This window comes from Pipistrellus kuhlii, unplaced genomic scaffold, assembly GCF_014108245.1.
Source record: "Pipistrellus kuhlii isolate mPipKuh1 unplaced genomic scaffold, mPipKuh1.p scaffold_m20_p_66, whole genome shotgun sequence".
In the NCBI taxonomy this organism is placed as follows: Eukaryota; Metazoa; Chordata; class Mammalia; order Chiroptera; family Vespertilionidae; genus Pipistrellus; species Pipistrellus kuhlii.
Genome location: NW_023425569.1, coordinates 529,701 through 552,322, shown reverse-complemented (window position 1 = coordinate 552,322; position 22,622 = coordinate 529,701). Strand labels below are relative to the sequence as shown.

Genomic DNA, 22,622 nt, shown 5'->3' with positions numbered 1-22,622 from the left:
GGCAGGATGGAGTAAGTACTCCCACAGCTGCTGCTGCAAGAAGGATCAAGGAAAAACTTACTCCAACAATTGTCACAGCAAGCAGGGTCAAGGAGGAACTTACTCCAACAAATTCCTAGTCAGAGCAGAGGCCTAGGTTTTGGGCTCAATCCCTAGTCTGAAGTGTGCAGGAGGCAGCCAATCAATTATTCTCTCATCATATGTTCCTATTTCTCTCCTCTTCTCCCTTCCTATGAAATTAATTTTTAAAAAATTAAAATTTTAGCACTGGCTGGTTTGGCTCAGTGGATAGATTAGGGGTGTCGAACTCAATCAGAGAAGGGGCCAAAATCTAAAATCCAGCCTAAATCGCGGGCCAAATGGTTTACTGAACAGTCATAAACTGTCATTGTGATGGAAACGCAGCGGAGTGCAGTGATGACAGCGCGGTGCGGGCCACATTGCAAGGCCTGGCAGGACGTATTTGGCCCGCGGGCCTTGTGTTTGACACATGTGGGATAGATCATCGGCCTGGAGACTGAAGGGTCCCAGGTTCAATTCCAGGCATGTACCTTGGTTGCAGGCACATCCCCAGTAGGGGGTGTGCAGGAGACAGCTGATCAATGTTTCTCTCTCAATGATGTTTCTAACTCTCCATCCTTCTCCCTTCCTCTCTGTAAAAAAAAAAAAAAGCCGAGACCGGTTTGGCTCAACGGATGGAGCGTCGGCTTGGGGACTGAAGGGCCCGGGTTCGATTCCGGTCAAGGGCATGTACTTTGGTTGCGGGCATATCCCCAGTGGGGGGTGTGCAAGAGGCAGCTGATCGATGACTCTCTCTCATCGATGTTTCTAACTTTCTATCTCTCTCCCTTCCTCTCTGTACAAAATCAATAAAATATTTTTTTAAATCAATAAAATACTTTAAGTGTATATGAAAAAGCAAAAAACAAAAAATAAAACACCGTCATGTTATACCCCAAAAACTAATATAATGTTATGTCAATTCTATCACATCTAGAGGCTTCGTACATGAATTCATGCATGGGTAGGGTTCCTTGGGGTGGCCTTCGTGGATAAGGCCTTAGCTCATACCCCCGGCTCACAACCTCAGCTCAAGCCCCTAGCCTCCCAGCCCTGCAGCCCCAACTGGCGCCCCACCCTGACACCACCCCCTCACCTGCTCCACCATCCCGCTGCAGTCCTGCTCTGCTTAGGGCCCATTGAGACCCACAGTGGTGGTCATCGTAGGTCATAGTGAGCAGTCGAACTCCCAGTCAAACAATTTGCATATTAGGCTTTTATTATATAGGATTAAACTGAAAATGTCACTAATTCAAATCACCAACAGAAAGATACCAAAATTCACTGAATGCTCACTATGTTAGACACTTCCCTTAACTTTTTTTTTTAAATATATTTTATTGATTTTTTACAGAGAGGAAGGGAGAGAGATAGAGAGCTAGAAACGTTGATGAGAGAGAAACATCAACCAGGGATGTGCCCACAACCAATGTACATGCCCTTGACCGGAATCGAACCTGGGACCTTTCAGTCTGCAGACCAACGCTCTACCACTGAGCCAAACCGGTTTCAGCTTCCCTTCACTTTTGAGGTATTATAATTAACATTTTCATATAAAAGGAAACTGACACCAAAACCGGTTTGGCTCAGTGGATAGAGCCTATAGACTGAAAGGTCCCGGGTTCAATTCCGGTCAGGGGCATGTACCTTGGTTGTGGGAACATCCCCAGTGAGGGGTGCAGGAGGCAGCTGATCGATGTTTTTCTCTCATCGATGTTTCTGGCTCTCTATCCCTCTCCTTTCCTCTCTATAAAAAAAATCAATAAAATATATATATATTTTTTTTTTAAAGGAAACTGAAGTATAATTAACTGATCTAGTAGAAGAAAGCTAGTTAGTGGTGAAACTGGCATTCAATCCTACCTGTGTCTCCTGTTGAAACCCATGCCCTTTCCAATGCTACTCAGCCCTGAAAATTTATAGGCACGGTACAATAAAAACATTATGAAATTAGTCACTCTACCAGAAAACACCAAAATGTTCAAGGGCGAGAAAAGATGAGAGTAATGTAAGTAAGATTTTCCAATATACCGGTATTTAAAAGCTTCTGTGTCTAGGACTAGTGTAAATGCTTTGCAATGGGGAGAGAAATGTTACCAAAGAGAAACTGTGTTCAACTAACAAAATTTTGAACCAGAAGATCTGCCAAAGACAAAAGACTTTTAAATAGTAAGAACTATGATCAGCTGACTAACTTGTCACACAACACATTATTGCACCATTGGGGGGAGGGGGGGGGATTAACATCTCTTATAAGCAAAAGTTTCAAAACAAATAAAATCTAGGAGTAATGGCCCTAGCCAGTTTGGCTCAGTGGATAGAGTGTCAGCCTGTGGATTGAAGGGTCCTGGGTTCGATTCCAGTCAAGGGCACATGCTTGGGTTGTGGGTTCAGTTCCCAGGAGGGGCCTGCCGGAGGTCAGTGATTGTCTCTCATCATTGATGTTTCTCTCTCTTTCTCCCTCTCCCTACCTCTCTGAAATCAATAAAAATATATATATTTTTTTAAATCCAGGAGAAATGTTTGGCAGAAAATTAGGTCAATTTAAAAAAAAAATTTTTTTTTTTTTTTTAATATATTTTGCCCTAGCAGGTTTGGCTCTGTGGATAGATCATTGGCATGTGGGCCAAAGGGTCCTGGGTTCAATTCAGGCACATACCTCAAATGCAGGCTCCTCCCCAGCCCAGACCCTGTCAGGGTACGTGTAGGAGGCAACCAACCAATAAGTTTCTCTAAAATGGATGTTTCTGTCTTTCTCTCTCTCTAAAATCAAAAGGGAAATAATTCTGGGGTGAGGATTAAAATACATTTTTAAATTCATTTCAGAGAGGGAGGGAAAGATAAAACCACCAATCATTAGAGAAAATCATTGATCAACTGTCTTTCCATACTCCACACTAGGGATTGAGCTCACAACCCAGCCCCACCAAGAATCGAACTGTGATCTCCTGTTTCATAGGATGCTCAACCAGTGAGCCATGCCTGCTGGACCAATTTAGAATCTTAAAAAACCAATCTGGGGAGATCCAAGATGGCTGCGCCCAGGTGAACACCTAGCCGCAGCCGCACACAACAATTTCAATAAAATACAACTAAAATATAAAACGGACATTGCCCAGAACTACAGGAATGTTGACTGACTGGAAATTCTACAGCGAGAAGCAAGGAGAAAACCAGAAGGAAGCGCGGAGGAGCTGGAAAAGCCAAGGTACGGAGACGCGGCGCGCGGAGAGGACGGAGCCAGAGAGGAGGGGGAGGCCAAGTGCCTGGCGGGCGTTCCCTAGCGGAAAGGAGATAAAACTCCGACTGTGCTGGGCCCCCGACTGCTCTGATCCCCAGTTTTAAGCCAGACCCCGGGGACTCAGGCTCAGCCATAGGGAGCTGGGCTGTAAGGCGGACCCCGGGGAGAAGCGAAAGGAGGTCCCGGAGGCGCGCACACTGCGCACAGAGAAGGGACGGTCGGCTGTGCCCCAGGATTGCCCTGACGGGAAGGAGACTGGGGCTCCAGACTGCTGTGAACGCCACCTCCAACTCCACTTCCAACTGAACTGAACCCCAATACCGGGCTCATTGGGGGAGAGCATAGACAGTTTGGCAGCAGGCGAAAATCGAGGGCACCTTTCTCTCAGAGGCGCCGGCAGCGAGCACTGAAGGACCTGCATAGGGCGGGGCTGACGGAAGCCAAAGCTGCAGGCTCCACCCTGAAACCCCGTCCTATCTGTAACTGCGAAATGCGACAACAAAATAGATCACAAATGAAAGAAATGGAGGACAAAAAGCGTCTGGATATAGAGTTCAAATCTACGCTTATAAGGTTTTTCAAGAATTTCCTAGAAAAGATGGATAAGGCCTATGAGGATATGAAAAGAGATCAACTAGAATTAATAAGGAGTCATCGAGAAATGATAAGGGATCAACAAGAAATAAAGAATACATTGTCTGAAATAAATATTTTACAGAGTCCTAAAAACAGAATGGAAGATCACAAGAATCAAGTCAAAGATTTGGAACATAAAGAGCCAGAAGACACTCAGCCACAGAAGCTAGAAGGCAAGAGAATCCAGAAAATTGAAGATAATGTAAGAAACCTCTGGGACAACTTCAAGCAAACCAACATCAGAATTATGGGGGTCCCAGAAGATGAGAGAGAGCAAGATATCGAAAACATACTGAAAGAAATAGTGACAGAAAACTTCCCCCACCTGGTGAAAGAATTAGACTTACAAGTCCAGGAAGCGCACAGAACTCCAAACAAAAGGAATCCAAAGAGGACCACACCGAGACACATCATTATTAAAATTCCAAGAGCAAAAGACAAAGAGAATATTAAAAGAAGCAAGAGCAAAGAAGGTAGTAATCTATAAAGGAGCACCTATACGATTGTCAGCTGACTTCTCAACAGAAACCATGCAGGCCAGACGGCAATGGCAAGAAATATTCAAGGTGATGAATAGCAAGAACCTACAGCCAAAAATAATCTACCCAGCAAAGCTATCACTCAGAATCGAAGGCCAGATAAAGAGCTTCACTAATAAAAAAAAGCTAAAGGTGTTCATCAACACCAAACCAGAATTATATGAATTGCTGAAGGGGGTTCTTTCAGAAGAGAAAGTAAACAAAGATAAAAATTATGAACAACAAATACGTAACTATCAACAAGTGAATCTAAAAACCAAGGAAATTAAAAAAATCTGATGAACAATATTAACTATTGAATATAATAGAATCAGAGGTATGGAAGGGGAGTGAACTGACGATTCTTGGGGAAAAGGGGAGAGGGAGGCATGGGAAGAGACTGAACATAAACTGTGCACCTATGGATGAGGACAATGGGGAGTGGGGAAAGGGCAGAGGGTGGGGTGGGAACCTGGTGGAGGAGAGCAATGGTGGTAGGGGGGGAAGGAACATTTGTAATAATATGAACAATAAAAACTTATTAAAATAAATAAATAAATTTAAAAAAACCAATCTGGAATACGTAAACAACTGCTAATCTTTTTGATATCTAATAAGCATTTTCATAATGAAGTTTTCTAATATGCAGACTCCAACTAATCAATATGCTTTATCTGAAAACACTGGTAAGTCTTAATCTTTTCCTAAGCAACTTCCCAGGAATTATGTAAATAAGTGAATAACTTTCACTAATATCTTTGCAAATGCATTTGCTGTTATAGAGGTTTACTGAAACCTTACTTTCTTATTCTGAAATATGGAACAGTTCAAATTTCAGCAACAATCAGATTACATGTTTTTCCCAAATTAATGTGAAAAAGAAAAGTATATGGACTTATACTTAGCAAAGAGTTCAAAAAAGCACATAAAGTGGTTACTGAAGTATAATTAAAGGACCAGCCAGATCTCAGTGGTTGAGCCTCAACCTATGAACCAGGAGGTCACGGCTGGATTCTGGTCCGGACACAGGTTGCATGCTCAAGCCCCGGTAGGGGGCATGCAGGAGGCAGCTGGTCAATGACTGATGTTTCTCTCTCTCTCTCCCTCTCACTTTCTCTCTGAAATCAATAAAAATTTTTAAGTGTAATCAAAGCCTTAAGTTAATAGTGATTGCAAAATCTGTCCTTTAAATATTTTTTACCAACCGAACAATGCAAGTTAAACATCAACTTCATAAATAAGGATTTATTTTTTTTCCTAAAGCACTGCGATGTAAAACCAACTTTCTACCAATATCCTTCCCAAGAGTATGGAAAGATAAGCTTTTACAAGAAAACTGGCTAAATATGTAACTTTAAGCCTCAGCACAAACTCAAATCCACCCAGTATTTTTATCTTCTTGGAAAGGATATCAATTAAAAAGTGTGAAAGTATAGTAATAAAAGTTTTGTGCTAAGTATAATTATTATTAGAGGGGAAATGCTATCAAGAGAACAGTAACAAGTTTCTTTTTCAAGTCCAAGTTTTATTTGCATTAAATAGATCGACCCCTGCACGTAACAGGCAAAAAATACAACGTGCACTAGTAGTGTACCTAACAGTCGGCTCAGCGCTCCCAAGAGGCAGTCCTTTTAACACAGGCTTGCTGTTCATATTCTGTCTTCCCACGTTCCTGAAGAGTTAGTTACCTTAATGTCATCTGTGCAGTAAGTACTTCAAAATATTCTTAACAGGCTTTGTATAAATAATCCGTATTTTTCTAATTTGATTTACACGTATCCAGTTACGGAATTCCCTATCCACTCCCCTTCTCCCGATGGGCTACTAACCACAAGGGTTACAACTAACAGAATTTCTCTCTTCAAAAAAAAATACTTTCTAAGAGTCTGAATATTAGCTACCAGAAGGCAACTTAACATCGGAGCTCTTCAAGGAAGCATTACTTGAGCAGGCTTTCTGCCTGTTGCCTATTCTTGTCACAAATACTAATTGCAAGCCAGGTAATACGGAGGCATTAACTTCCCGTGACCCCGCGAACAGCCCTCGAACCGCACGCCGCTCAGCTCCGGCCCAACCCCTTCCACTCCCGCCCCCACCGCGGCGACGCGCTTCCCTCCGCGGCCGCTCACCGGCCTCCCCGGGCGCCCGGCGCTCCGGCCCGGCAGCCCGGGGCCGGCCGCCCCCCTCCCGGCCCCTCGAGCCTCCAGCCGTGTCCTCTAAGGCCCAGCCTGCCTCCGAGAGCCCTCCGACGCCGCTCTCCCCGCGGCCGGCCAGGCCCCAGGCCCTCCGGCCCCACGCAACGGCCGCGCTGGAAAATGGCGGCAAGCGCCGCCCGCCCGGCGAGTGCCGGCCGCACTCACCTCGGCGCGGAGCACAGCTCCTGGCGGAGGGCGAGCGCACGTTCGTGCTCACCGTTGGGAACGTCTCTCCTCTCGGCCTGCTCCCTCCGCCCCTCTCAGTCGCTCTCCTCCACAGCAGCAGCCGCCATCTCCCCGCATTAGCCACCGAGCGCACGCCCGGCGTCACCACGCACCGGCGTACGGCCGTGCGTCACCGCGCCTGGGCCGCGGGGTCCGTGCGGATCAACTGCGCATGTGCGCAGGCGGGGGCGGGCCGGCGCCGTCGCCTCGGCGCTCCCTTTGTCCGGCGGGGCTGGGCCTCCTGGGCCGCGCTCCGCCGGGGAGCAGCCTCGGAGCTCCCAGAGCACTCCGCCGGGTTTGAGAAAGTTCCGCCTGTGGCCGGGACCCGTTTGGCTCAATGGATAGAGCCTTGGCTTGGGGACTGAAGGGTCCCGGGATCAATCCTGGTCAAGGGCATGTACCTTGGTTGCCGGCACATCCCCAGTAGGAGGTGTGCAAGAAGCAGCTGATGGATGATTCTCTCTCATTGACGTTTCTAACTCTCTATCTCCCTCCCTTCCTCTCTGTACAAAATCAATAAAATATATTTAAAAAATAAAAAAAAGAGTTTGGCTCAGTGGTAGAGCGTCGGTCTGCGGACTGAAGGGTCCCAGATTCGATTCCGGTCAGGGGCATGTACCTTGGTTGCGGGCACATCCCCAGTAGGGGGTGTGCAAGAGGCAGCCGATCGATGATTCTCTCTCATTGATGTTTCTAACTCTCTATCCCTCTCTCTTCCTCTCTGTAAAAAAATCAATAAAATATATTTTAAAAAATAAATAAATAAAAATAAATAAACATTCAAACCTGTAAAGAATTTTAAAAAGAAAGAAAATAATTACTGATAAATACAACAACCTGAATGATTATCATAGATATTGGTTAATCAGGCACAAAAGAGGACAGTGGGTTATTTCATTTATATATGAAGTTCAGAATACAATCTCAAACCAAGCAAACTGTCTTCTAAGTTTTGGAAAGTAAATTGGAAATATGAAACAAGAATATATCTAACCGCTATATTGTACACCAGAAACTAATATAAAATAATGTTGAATGTAAACTGTACTTGAAAAAAAATGTTTAAAAGAATCTTTAAAATTACGTTTGACTTTAATCCTTCTAAAAATCTGTAGTCTGCCGAAATAGGTTTGGCTCAGTGGATAGAGCATTGGCCTGTGGACTGAAGGGTCCCGGATTTGATTCCTGTCAAGGGCATGTACCTTGGTTGAAGGCACATCCCCAGTAGGGGGCGTGCAGGAAGCAGCTGATCGGTGACTCTTATCGATGTTTCTAACTATCCCTCTCCCTTCCTCTCTGTAAAAAAATCAATAAAATAATATTTTTTTTAAATCTATAGTCTGAGAAATGTGAAAAAGATTTGTAGACAAACCTGTCACTGAGGTAGTATTGATGATCAAAAAAAATGGAAGCAACTTAAATGACCAACACCAGAAAATGGTTAACAACACTTCATACAACAGAATACCATGCAAACAATACCGAGTATATACTACAAAATGTTTATGATGACATCACAAATGCTTATAATCTAATTTTAGTAAGGCATGAATATGAGCAACTGTAAATATTTATTTCTTAGAAATAGCTAAGAAATAAAATGGTAATATTAAGGATGTCTGTTTACTTCAAATATATTTTGCTTTTGTAATCACTAAGGGGGAAAGGATGTTGATTTTTTTGTTGTTGGATTTTTTTTTTAACAAAATAGCAAGTACTGACATTGTATGTTGTTATTTATTATTATTTTTTATTTGCATTTTTATTTGTTAACACTTACAATATCCAATTTCCTGTACATTGTTTAACATTACACATCACGTAGGGAATCTTTCCATTTTTTCATTAGTTTGTATTAGGCTTGGAAACCACTGGTTGTTATTAATAAACTAGAGGGCCGATGCATGAAATTCATGCACAAGCAGGCCTTCCTTCCCCCGGCTGCTGGCACCCAGGACCCGGGCTCCCCTCACAGCCCGGCTTCCTCCAGATGGATGTCCAGAAGGACGTCTGGTCTAATTAGTATATTATGCTTTTATTGCTATAGATATTAGGACTCTAATATCTCCCTAGCTGTCAAGAGTATAGTCTTTCTTTCCCCAATTACAAGAAGACAAAGATTATAATAAACTTGAAAGCAACAGCAAAGATTTGGGAAAGCAAGAATTATACTCCAGGCTATTATTAAAAAACAAAATTTAACTGAATAAACTTTAAAGATCTATTGACTTTACTCAATGATTCATGATTTTGACAGCATCCAATATAGCAGACAGAAAGGAGCTTCAAGGAGCTATATAAAAATGAAGGACATATAGGCAGAAAGGAGTAGAAACAAGAAACTACACCAAGCAGAAAAGCAGGTTGATTATGGCAAAGTCACTCTCCTTAGGGGTCTATCAGGCAGATTACCAAGCTAATGCCTGATTCACTATGGTAAGAGTTCACTTCAAGGCGAGCCAAACTATAAGTCTTGATTTGGTGACATAGGTCTTAGCATAAGTGACTCCATTTGAACCTGTTGTCTTGTTTGTAACATTAGGATATGTACGTGAGTATATACCCTCAAAGAATATGCTAGAGGTGGGAGTGGGAGAAGCAGGCTTAGGTGGTATGGAAGAACCCATTACTCAGTCAACAAACCACTTATTCATAAAACAAATAGTCCCTGCCCTTCATTTCTTCTAACTTCTGGGCACAGAATTGCCAGATCTCAAGGAGTTCCTTATAGTACAAGAGACAGTTCTAGTTCCATGTGGTAAATGTAGATGAGGATCGCAGGAACTTGAAGGAAAGCCAGAATAGCAGGCAAGATTTCTATGGGCTTAAGAGAAGAATGTGGATGAGAAACCAAGATGGCAACATAGATAAACATCTGAACTTGCTGCCTCGCACAACAACTTCAAAACTACAGCTAAAAGACAAAACGAACATCATCCAGAACCACAGGAAAGCTGGTTGAGTGGAAATTCTACAGCTAGAATGAAAGAGAAAAGCACACTGAGACTCAGGAGCTGCAGAAGTACAGTGCAGAGGTACGAAGGTGCACGTGTGGAGAGGGCTGGCACTGAGGATGCGACTGTCTTTTTCAATCAGGAGGGAGACATAAGCTTCCAACTATGCTGAACACCAGTTCGAGGCGAGACTCTGAAGACCCAGACTCATACAGAGATAAACTGGACTGCCTGGCATGGGGCAGAACTTGAGGGTGGATTTCTCTCAGAGGTGCTTGCAGCAATTACTAAGGGACACTGAGGCCCAAGGGCCCCTTAGGGCAGGGCTGAGGATCAGCGATAGCTGTTTGCTCCTCCCTTTTGATCCTCTGAGACCCCACACCACCCAAGTTATGTGCAGAGGCTTTTGCATATGAATGGCCTGGCCATTTGCAATCTAAAATTACCTAACTGCAGCTGGGTCAGAGAGACCCAGAACATCAAAAAAAAAAAGGCCCAAAGCCCCACAGCAGCTTGCAATGCTTCACAGCTGGGCCTCTTCTAGGCACCTCCAAACCCCAAACAAAGAAGAGGAATCTTCAGATCTCTCTGTAGCTCCTGTTTGGTGGCCTCAGGCGGATGCTAAATTTGCACTTCTTGGAGATCCAAGAGCCAGTGTACCCAGAATCAGAGTAGGACTATCCAGATTACAACTCCTCAGATCCATAAGGGACACACTCAGGGACAGACTCAGTGAGCACCAAAGCCCCACTGAAGCAAGTTCTGCCCCGTATGGGTGTCTCCAGCACAGAGGTTCTCTCATCATAGATACAGCTGATCCTCATAGCCAGTTGGCCTAGAGGTCAATTCCTCCCAGTGATACCAACAACAATCAATGCTTAACTACAACAACACTGTGCACAGAGCCCACAAAGGAGTGCACCAAGAATGTCCACCTCAGGTAATTGGAGAAGCTGAGCCACTAGGCCCTATAGGACACCTAGCACACAAAACCACTCTGTCAACACAGGGAAGCAGCCAAAATGTGAAGACAAAGAAACAGGTCACAAATGACAAAAATGAAGGAAAGCAAACTACTGGATCTAGAGTTCAAAACCATGGTTATAAGGTTACTTAAGAATCTTCTAGAAATCGCTGATAAATTTAGCAAGACAATCGAGGATATGAAATAGGCTTACTAGTCCAGGAAGTGCAGAAAACCCCAAAGAAGAGAAATCTAAAGAGGACCACACCAAGACATATAATTAAAATGCCAAGAGCAAAAGATAAAGAGAGAATATTAAAAGCAGCGAGAGAGAAAAACAGTTACTTACAAGGGAGTAGCCATACGATTGTCAGCTGATTTCTCAACAGAAACTATGCAGGCCAAGTGGGAGTGGCAAGAAATATTCAAAGTGAGGAATATCAAGAACCTACAACCAAGATTACTTTACCCAGCAAAGCTATCACTCAGAATTGAAGGTCAGATAAAGAGCTTCACAGATAAGAAAAAGCTAAAGTTCATCACTGCCAAATCAGTATTATATGAAATGCTGAAAGGTATTCTTTAAAAAGAAAAGGTATTCTTTAAAAAAAAAGGTAAAGATAAAAATTATGAACAAATACATATCTATCAACAAGTGAATCTAAAAATCAAGTGAATAGCCAAAACTGGTTTGGCTTAGTGGATAGAGCATCGGCCTGTGGACTGAAAGGTCCCAGGTTCTATTCCGGTCAAAGGCATGTACATTGATTGGTTGCAGGCACATCCCCAGTAGGGGGTGTGCAGGAGGCAGCTGATTGATGTTTCTCTTTCATTGATGTTTCTAACACTCTATCCCACTTCCTTCCTTTCTATAAACAAATGAATAAAATATATTTTAAAATAAAAATCAGCCAAAACCGGTTTGGCTCAATGGATAGAGTGTTGGCTTGGGGACTGAAGGGTCCTGGGTTCGATTCCGGTCAAGGGCATGTACCTTGGTTGTGGGCTTATCCCCAGTGGGGGGGGGGGGGTGCAAGAGGCAGCTGATCAATGACTCTCTCTCATCGATGTTTCTAGCTCTGTATCTCTCTCCCTTCTTCTCTGTACAAAATCAATAAAATATATATTTTTTTTAAACAAAAATCAAGTGAAAAAATCTAAACAGAATAAACTGGTGCATATAATAGAATCAGGGCATAGAAAGTGAGTGGACTGACAATTCTCGAGTGTGGGGGAGAGCTGTGGGGGTTCAGAAAGAGACTGGACAAAAATCTTACACCTATAGATGAAGACAGTAAGGGCTGAGGGTGGGGTGGGAACAGGGTGGAGGAGAGCTATGCAGGGGGGGTGGGAAAGGAGGAACAATTGTAATAATCTGAACAATAAAGATTTATTTTTTAAAAATGAGTTGGGGGGTGGGGGGGCTGTGGCCAGAAAGCTGTTCCTAATGAGTATACCCTTAAGTTGAGTTCTAAAGGTAAGTAGAAAAGTGACAGACAGTAAGTCCATTCCTAGATTATAGCTATAAGAGGTAAGGAAGGCACTCAAGCATATTAAAGTGTCTCAGCCCTTCAGAACCCTTAACATGTGCTGAACTGCAGGATCAACCTATAAAGCCATCATAAAATGTCACCATAAAAAATGTATTTCATGCACCTCTCAAAATCACCAATTTAATCATAGGCTACTCACACCTCACCTGTCCTTCTGGGAAATTTTTTAATTGATTAGGAAATACACTACCAGTATGCAAATAGCAATAATCTATATTCTATGGAATTTTATATGTGATTTACTGCCTTTAAAAAGATTATTTAGGCCCTAACCGGTTTGGCTCGGTGGATAGAGCATTGGCTGGCAGACTGAAGGGTCCCAGGTTCTATTCTGGTTAAGGGCATGTACCTTGGTTGCGGGCACATCCCAAATAGGGGGTGTGCAGGAGTCAGCTGGTTGATGTTTCTCTCTCATTGATTTTTCTAACTATTTATGTCTTGAGAGGCCAGGGCAGGGTGAGGCGAACTCCTGACTAGAATCCTGACTCCACTGAGGGACAGGGCAGAGTTAGCCTCCATTTTGTTTAACTGGACGCTGGCCCTCACCCAACCAATCAGGGTCAGCCAAAGCAGTGACATCACCACCAGCGTTAAACCCTGGACTTGAAGTTCGCTCTCTCATTCGCCATGCTGTAGGCATGAGTGGGACAGAGCCCATGTTAACATGGAACAGGCTGTCTTGTTAATTGCATTGGACTTGTCTCCCTGGTGGTCTTTGGGGAATCACGGAATCTCGAACAACATTTGGTGTCTCGCCCTGAATTTTCTGGGATTTTTTCGGGAGTTCCAAGACTTGGAGGGACCCGGAATTCGGAGAGCCTCCTTGACTGCGCTGAGTGTCTGTGTGCTTGTGGTCGCTGGCTCTGAAGAGACGCAGGATCTGTGGGTGGTGCCCGAAAACGCCTAGCGACGCGCCATTAAGGACTCGGGGGCCAGAGAGTGGGAGACGTACCCAAGCTCCCTCGGGGAAGTCGGTGTGTGAGCGCGCCGTGTGTAGGAGACCAGCGTGAGCTGAGGTCTCAGATGCGGGAAAGGAACGGGAGCCTTTCCCAGGCCTGATTTTGGTGTCAGCAGGCGGCACGGCGCCCCCAGACAGAGCCGGCAAAGCGGAGCCGGCGGCAGCACAGGGGGCCCCTGGCGACGTGGGGTCAGAGGGGGCTTCCACAGGGCTCTGTCTGCACGTCCGAGCGCGGCTGGGCAGCGGCAGGGGCAGCAGCCTCGCTCTGAGGCCTGGGCCGGCGTGGTGGCACAGGGCCCCCCAGGTGGCATCGGGTCCAGGAGAAGAGGCCTCAAGAACAAATGTCTGTGCTCTTGTAAAGGCGGGAGAGAAGTGGACCTCTCCCAAGTCCGGTTTTAAGTTGAAATGTTGCTGTTGGGCGCCTCCTTGTTGGTTGTTGTGATTTTCTGTGTTGCGGAGGTCCAGAATGGCCAATGGCAGACACTCCTTCTAGTGGGTGGCCAGCTTTCAATGTCAGCGTGAGGCCGTCGTTTGGTTTTGCTTCCATGGAGTTGGAAGACTGTTCTCAGGAGTCCTCTATCTGTTCCTGTGTTTTTTGTTTGTATGTTTGTATAAGTAAAGGTTTCAGTTTGCTCTTGTTTGTAAATTTGCTACTCTCTCCCCCCAGAGCAGGCAGGAGGTGGGGGAGGAGAGACATTTGGCGACTCAATGTGAAAACCACTCCCCAAGAAAGTTTTTATGTATCGGGGATTTCTGTACTCATGTATAGCAAAAGGGCTGGTTCAAAACAACTGAGCATAGTTTTGGGCTGTGCTTAAACTCTTTTCTGTGTACAGAATGAGCTTTAAAGATGGTGCAGATGAACTGGGAGATAAATTAAAGCTGGTTTCCCAAGGGATTTTAAGCAGTTTTTGAAATTCCTGCCCTGAGGCAGGTAAACAAAAAATAAATAACAGGTTTATTGAAGTGTTGATCCAAGTATGCCTTGCATGAAGTCTAGAGAATTGCATTAAAAATGTAAAAGTATTATTGATTTGGGAAAAGCTAAGTATTTGATTTGCTACCTGAAAAAGTTAATAGGGGAAGGGGTGGCATGCCCTTCCCCCAGCTTCAGGTAGGCAAGTTCCTGCCTTCAGCCATGCTTAAAGAATGTGTTCATTTGCATTTGAATAGCTGAAGCTGGCTCCTTTGAAATCAACTTTCTGCCAGTAGCCATTTTTTTAAAAAGGTGATTTAAATTTATTCTTAAAAATATAAAAGTTTAGAGAGAAACCAAGATGGCGGCATAGGATAGATACCCGAATGCAGCCTACCACAACAAATTTGAATTTAGAACTGGAAAACAGGGGAGTCATTGCCCTGAAGCGCCAGACAGCTAGCTGAGAGGAAGCTCTGCCATCTGGGAAGGGGAGAGAAGGCACGCTGAACCTCAGGAATTGTAAAGGTACGGAGAACTGTGTGCACAAAAAGGCACTGGCTTACTCGAGAGAAAGGGCCAGACTGAGATTGCTGCTGGCTTACTCCTGGTCCACAGAGAGGGCAGACAGCTAATGCGCGGCTAGCTTTCTTGTTCGAGAGGAAAACAGAATCAGCCTATTGCTCTGATAGACAGCCCCAGACAGGGAGAGGCCAGACTGTCAAGCAGTGGGCAGAGATCTCTCAGAGGTGTGTGAAGCCAGAGACCATTACTACAGGACTTGGGGAGGAGCCAACGGGAAAACAAAGTTTGTCAGCACCAACCCGAGACTTCGCCCCATCTGTGGCTGAGCACAGAAGATCTCCCAGAGGCTGTTTTCTCTAAGGATGGACTGGCCAAAATCCAAAGCTTGTCTGCGCCTTTACCAAAGAGGTGCACGTGCCTGCAACCAATCTTGCGGGACTCACCACGAACAGGACTTTCCTAAGGCAAGACTGACAGGGAACCAAAGATTGTGTGCGCCACCCCAAGACTCCGCCCCATCCAAGCGGAGTACAGAAGCCTTCCTAGCTGAGACACTGTTGATCCTCACAGCCAATTGGCTTGGAGATCAATGCTTCCGAGTGATACCAACAATAAGCAAGGCTTAACAACAAGACTGCACACGCAGCCCACAAAGGGCTACACCAAGGCTGTCCACAGCAGGCAACTGGGAAGGCTGTGCTACTGGGCTCTACCAGAACACCTAGCACACAAAGCTATTCTATCAAATCAGGAAACAACTAAAATGCACACAAGAGGAAGGACACAAAGGAAGGAGATAGAGGAAAAGAAAAGATTGGACATTGAGTTCAAAACTACAGTTATAAGGTTATTCAACAATATCCTAAAAAAGGCCAATAAAATAAATGAGACCTATGAAGATATGAAAAGGGAGCAACTAAAAATAATAAGGGATCAACAAGAAATGAAGAAAACATTGTCTGAAATAAAAAATATTATACAAAGTCCTAAAAACAGACTGGAAGATCGCAAGAATCAAGGCAAAGATTTAGAACACAAAGAGCCAGAGGACACTCCTCTGCAGAAGGGAGAAGATAAGAAAATCCAGAAAGTTGAAGATAGTGTAAGAAACCTCTGGGACAATTTCAAGCGAACCTACATCAGAATTATGGGGGTCCCAGAAGAAGAGAGAGAGCAAGATACCAAAGAATACTGGAAGAAATAGTGACAGAAAACTTCCCCCACCTAGGGAAAGAAATAGACTTACAAGTCCAGGAAGCACACAGAACCCCAAACAAAAGTAATCCAAGGAGGACCACACCAAGACACATCATAATTAAAATTACAAGAGCAAAAGACAAAGAGAGAATATTAAAAGCAGCAAGAGAAAAGCAGGTAGTTACCTATAAAGGAGCACCCATAGGAATGTCAGCTGATTTCTCAACAGAAACCATGCAGGCCAGATGGGGAATGGCAAGAAATATTCAAGGTGATGAATAGCAAGAACCTACAGCCAAAAATACTCTACCCAGCAAAGCTATCACTCAGAATCAAAGGACAGATAAAGAGCTTCACAAATAAAAAAAAGCTAAAAGAGTTCGTCACCACCAAACCAAAATTATATGAATTGCTGAAGGGGGTTATTTAGGAATAGGAAGAAGGATAAAAATTATGATCAACAAATACGTAACTATCAACAAGTGAATCTAAAAACCAAGGGAATTAAAAATCTGATGAACAATATTAACTGGTGAATATAATAGAATCAGAGGTATGGAAGGGGAGTGGACTGATGATTCTTGGGGAAAAGGGGAGAGGGGGATGTGGGAAGAGACTGAACATAAACTGTGCACCTATGGATGAGGACAATGGGGAGTGGGGAAAGGGCAGAGGGTGGGGTGGGAACCTGGTGGAGGGCAGCAATTGGGGGGGGGGGAGAGGATCACATTTGTAATAATCTGAACAATAAAGATTTATTTTAAATAAATAAATAAATAAATAAATAAACTAAAATATATATATATAATTTTATTAATGAGAAGTTGCTGGATGTTTGGCTTGCGAGCTCTGAACGTTTTGGGATTGGGATATGCTTAAAGAATGTGGTTTCCTTTTTTGAAACATATATTTTATTGATTTTTTACAGAGAGGAAGAGAGAACGATAGAGAGTTAGAAACATCGATGTGAGAGAATCATTGAGCAGCTGCCTCTTGCACACCCCTTACTGGAGATGTGCCCACAACCAAGACACATGCCCCTGCCCGGAATCGAACCCAGGACCTTCCACTCCGCAAGCCGACACTCTATCCACTGAGCCAAACTGGTCCCAGCAAGAATGTGGTTTCTTGTTCAAATTAAAATCTTAGTTTGTATTTGGAATTTAAAATCTGTGATAAGAAGTTGAAACTATGAGGAGAGGTTCGGGGTGGCAGGAGAGTGCAAGACTATTTGTTCTCCTGCAAAGAGATTATTCAGTGCTTTGTTTGAAAATCACAAAAAGTTCACAGGGAAATGCTGATCTTGGCCAAATTGGGTGAAAAAATGTGTGGCCAGGTCTGCTGCTGAAACTCCTCCCTAAGTAAGCAGGATGTAGGAGGAGGAAGAGACATAAAAAAGTAAAATTTAAATTTGCCTCATAAAAATCTAGAGGACAGAATTAAAGCTCTTAATTGATTATATCTTGTATTTTTCTTATTAATCTGGGAAATGCAAAATATATTCGACTTGCCAGCTTTAAAAATTCAAAGTATAAATTAAATTGGGAGGAGTTAATTGTGGTAACTAAATGCCTAGAGTACAATTAAGAGACAAGAGCCTAGAGAGAGATATTAGAATGTTATATGGCAGGCTAAAATGTATTACATGTGTTAAAAATAAGCAGTAATGATCAAAGATCTCAAGGATTGATTTGTTCTCATTTGTCAGATGAGGAATCTATGTGATGCTTACACTTAAAAAAATTATTTTAAGGGATGTGTGGGAGGGAGGGAAAGGGGCAAAAAAAATAAATAAAATATGTAAAAATAAATAAATAAATAAATAAATAAGTAAGAAGTAAAAAATAAATAAATTTAAAAAATTAAAAAATTTAAAAAAATAAAAAAGAAACTACATAGCAAAAATAAAATTATTTTAAGTCAGTGATGCAGTATTTTTTTGAAGTCAGTTTTTCTGAAGTGATGTTTTAATGTAACATGTAAAACTTTTATATTTGATCAGTTTTATTTATGTTATTGTTGTCATTTGTAATTACATTGTAAGCTTGAATTTGGGCTTGTACTTGCATCTTGTATTTTGTATTATACATTCAGTTGTTTAAACTTTGGAAATCATTTTTGGTTTCAGTCATGTGTGTCTACTTTATAGATTTAAGTAGACTTAATCACAAAGGTTTATAATTTATTTAGAATTGTGTTAAAACAATGTGAAAATAATTATTTGTATGTTTGAACCCCCCGTGACTGTGTAGACAATTTTCACCGATGTTCTGTGGGGAAGAGTTGGAGGAGGGCTTAGAAATGCAGATAAATCTGTATCTGTAGGAAAAATGCGGCATTTTACATTTCAAGCGGCTGGAGGCCTGGGAACAGGGTACTGGACCTGCTCCCTCCTCCCTTGCCTTTTCTATAAGATTTGAGGCATGGTTACGTATTTTTGAAGGATATAGAAAGAAGGTTTGGAAGTTAATTTAAAATTATAAAAGTCCAGCAACTAAAGGAAGGAATTAGTATGCTTATTGTAGAAAGCAGGGTAACCTTACAAGTGAGGGTAAACCTGTTTCACTGGGGCAGTCTATTCAGTCTTGACAGAGCCAACAGGACCTGTACATCAGTCCAGGGAGCCTCCTTGGACATCAAAGAAGGTCTGTGGCCCTTGTAAGGAACATGTACTGAGGGAACGCAGCTGCTGAACTTGACCAAAGTGGAACAATGGGCCTTTGAGGAGCTAAAGAAGGCTCTCGTCTCAGCACCTTCCCTAGCCTCGCCAGATGTCACGAAACCCTTCCACCTCTATGTGAGTGAGGTAAGAGGCATTGCCAAAGGGGTTCTCACTCAGACTCTAGGTCCCTGGAAGAGACCTGTGGCCTATCTGTCTAAGAGACTGGACCCTGTGGCAGCAGGGTGGCCAGCGTGCTTCCAGGCAGTGGCTACCACAGCATTGCTGGTGAAGGAGGCAGTTGGGCCAGGAGCTAACCCTGATGGAGGTCAAACACCAAAATCAGTGCGAAGCTCTTCTCCTGGACCAGCCCTGTGTCTGGTTTCATAAGACTCTGGCCATCAACCCAGCCAGCCTGCTTCCAGATGATGGAGGAACCCATTCATTACTGCACAGAGGTAACAGACGACAAGGTACAGTTCTTGAAAGCAGTAAGAGAAAAACAGTTATCTACAAGGGAGTACCCATACGATTGTCAGTTGATTTCTTTTCTTTTTTTTAATTCTTTTATTTATTTATTTATTTATTTACAGGAAGGGAGAGGGATAGAATTAGAAACATTAATGAGAGAGAAACATCAATCAGCTGCCTCCTGCACCCCTCCCCCCCCCCCACTGGGGATGTGCCCGCAACCAAGGTACATGCCCTTGATAGGAATCAAACATGGGACCCTTGCCGAAACCAGTTTGGCTCAGCGGTAGAGCGTCGGTCTGTGGACTGAAAGGTCCCAGGTTCGATTCTGGTCAAGGGCATGTACATTGGTTGTGGGCACATCTCCGGTAGCGGATGTGCAAGAGGCACCTGGTCGATGTTTCTCATCGACGTTTCTAGCTCTCTATCCTTGTCTCTTCCTCTCTGTAAAAAATCAATAAAATATATATTAAAAAAAAACAAAAACAAACAAAAAAAAAAACATGGGACCCTTGAGTCTGCAGGCTGACGCTCTATCCACTGAGCCAAAGCGATTAGGGCTGTCAGCTGATTTCATAACAGAAACTATGCAGGCCAGAAGGGCTTGGCAAGAAATATACAAAGTGATGAACAAAAAGAACCTACAACCAAGTTTACTTTACCCAGCAAAGCTATCATTCAGAATTGAAGGTCAGATAAAGAGCTTCACAAACAAGAAAAAGCTAAAGGAGTTCACCACCAAAACAAAATTATATGAAATGCTGAAAGGTATTCTTTAAGAAGAGGAGAAAGAAGAAAAAGGTAAAGGTAAAAATTATGAACAACACAGTGACAATGCATACATATCTATCAACAAATGAATCGAAAAAGTGAATAAAAAATCTGAAGAACAGAATAAACTGGTGCATATAATACCGTGTTTCCCCGAAAATAAAACATCCTCCGAAAATAAGACCTACTTACAGGTTTCCTTCTGAGTGAAATATAAGGCATCCCCCAGAAAATAAGGCCCCCCTAGGCTCTGTCTCAGAATGAAAATTAATTTACCATAATCAGATAATGATTCCCGCAGGAATGATGGCCTATCTCCAGACTCTTGATATTGCAATAAACAAGCCATTCAAAGACAATTTGCATATGGAAATTAATGACTACATTGAAAATAAAATGGAGAGAAATCAGCATGGAAACTTTGTGAAACCTAAACTGCAAGAAGTTGTGACTTCAGTGAAGAATTCATGGGAGAAAATCACTGACAGTTGCATTGCAAATGCTCTGCGAGCAGGCTACCTTGACAAGAAGTACTCATTTAAAGACAGTGCTATTGCTAAACATGAGAGATTTGGTCTACTGATTCTGAAAGAAATGGAGTCACAAGAAATTCACCAGGAAATTCAGGAATTGGATTGTTATGATGATGTTCCAGAAGATGATGACATGCTTGTCATTGAATAAATGAGTAAATTCTCGATACTGTAGGATTCACAGTTTGTCTGGATTGTGTTGACAACTACCGTACTACCGTACTGTATACAGGTAATAAATTTCCTTTATTTTCATTTAATAATAAATGTGTACCATATTCTTCTTCATGGAAAAATAAGATATCCCCTGAAAATAAGACCTAGCGCATCTTTGCGAGCAAAAATTAATATAAGACACTGTCTTATTTTCAGGGAAACAGGGTAGAATCAAGGGCATAGAAAGGGAGTGGACTGACAATTCTCGGGGGGAAGGAGTGTGGGGAGTCGGGGAAATCATTGGACAAAAGTCTTACACCTGTGGAGGAGGACAATGGTGGGGACAGTAGGGCATGGGATGGTGTGGGAACTGGGTGGTGGGGAGGGGGGAGAGGTACAACTGTAATAATCTAAACAGTAAAGATTTATTCCAAATTAATTAGTTAATTAAAATAAAGTAAAAATGTTCAAAAATCTCTTGGTCTTTATTTATTTTTTTAAATCAATCTTTATTGTTCATAGTATTACAAAGGTTCCTCATTTCTTCCCCCCTCCACCAGGTTCCCACCCCACCCTCCGCCCCCTCCCCATCACCCATTGTCCTCATCCATAGGTGCACAGTTTATGCTCAGTCTCTTTCTCCCTCCCTTTCCCCGATGGCAAATCCCTTTTCAGATAGTAAATCAGTTACTTAGCATTTTCTCATATCAATAATACCTCCACATGCCCAAAGATACACTTCACACAAAAGACATCTCCAAATAGGTCAACCAGCCTCATCCAGGCCCCACCCAAGGCACTCACAGATCAACACCCCAGCCCTATACTAACTCAACACATCCAGATCTAAGCCTTCATCACTTGATTCAGCAGACCCTCAAGTTCCCGCAAAAGTTTCCAGCCATGTCTGAGAGGCAGCCGTGGGGCAGGGGCAGGTGAGGAGCGAGCTGTTCCGGGCCTGGCTGCTCTGGGCCTGGCCTCTGTTGCTCTGGTTCGTTCCACAACCAGCTGCTCCGGGTCTGGTCACTGCCGCTCCCGACCTAGTTGCTCTGGACTTGGCTGCTGCTGCTCCGAGCCTGGCCACACCCGACCTGGCTGCTCTGGGCCCGGCCGCTCCGGGCCTGGCAGTCGCTGCTCCGGGCCTGGCTGCTCCCAGCCTGGCAGCCGCTGCTCTGAGAATGTCTCTCTAATCGACGTTTCTAGCTCTCTATCTCCCTTCCTCACTGTAAAAATTCAATAAAATATATATTTTAAAAAAAATCTGTTTCTTTCATCAGTTAGGGGAAGTTTCCTGTCATTCCTTCAAATAGGTTTTGATGAGAAACACCACATGACCTCACTCATTTATGGATAATAAAGAACATTATAAACTGATGAACCAAAAGATAGATATAGAGACAGTAAAGCAACAAGCAGACTGTCAAATTACAGTGGGGAGGGGAGGAAGATCTGGGGGTGATAATAGATCAACCGAAGGACTTGTATACATGCATATAAGTACAACCAATGGACATAAAACTCTGGGGAGGGAGGGTATGTGTGGGAGGGAGGGGGGCAAAAAAAAATCAATAAAATATATTTAAAAAATAGGTTTTAAACATACTATTCTCTTCTTCTCTTCCTCTTCCTCCTCCTCCTTCTTCCTCCCTCCTCCTCCCTTCTACTCCTCCTTCCTCCCTTCTCCCTCCTCCTCCATCTTCCTCCCTCCTTCTCCTTCTTCCTCCCTCCTCCTTCCTCCAACTTCTCCTCCTTCCTCACCCCTCTCCTTCTTTTCTTCTTTCTTCTGCTTGAAGGTGTCCCATAGGTTCCTTACACTTTGGCTTTTCTTTTTGGGTGTTTTTTGCTTCCTCATATTCCAAATAGGTTATTTGAATCTCAAAATCATCTACTCTACTGTCGAAACCCTGTACATTATTCTTTATTTCAGTTTGTGTCTGAATTTCAGTTAATTTCTGACTAGTCCTTTAGCATGTCTTTGACATTCTAAGATCCTTGAAAGCCTCATGAAGTCCCTTGAGTAACCTTATAACTATTGTTTTGAACTCTGTATCCAGGAGTTTGTTTCCATTTCCTTCATTTGTAACATGTCA

The 22,622-nt window shown here is 43.3% G+C and overlaps 1 protein-coding gene across 6 annotated transcripts in view; it reads right to left on the bottom strand.

Annotated features, from left to right (window-relative positions):
* Nucleotides 1-6,954, bottom strand: part of WDR33 (WD repeat domain 33) — a 110,409-nt gene extending 103,455 nt beyond the window's left edge. For 3 of the 6 annotated variants that reach the window (XM_045575116.1, XM_045575120.1, XM_045575121.1), the window contains exon 1: nucleotides 6,816-6,954. The gene's annotated coding sequence lies outside the window, so the exon portion shown is untranslated. The remainder of the gene's footprint in view (nucleotides 1-6,815) is intronic. The other 3 variants (XM_045575117.1, XM_036420293.2, XM_045575119.1) reach the window with 3 other exon arrangements.
* Between the last annotated feature and the right edge of the window lie 15,668 nt (nucleotides 6,955-22,622).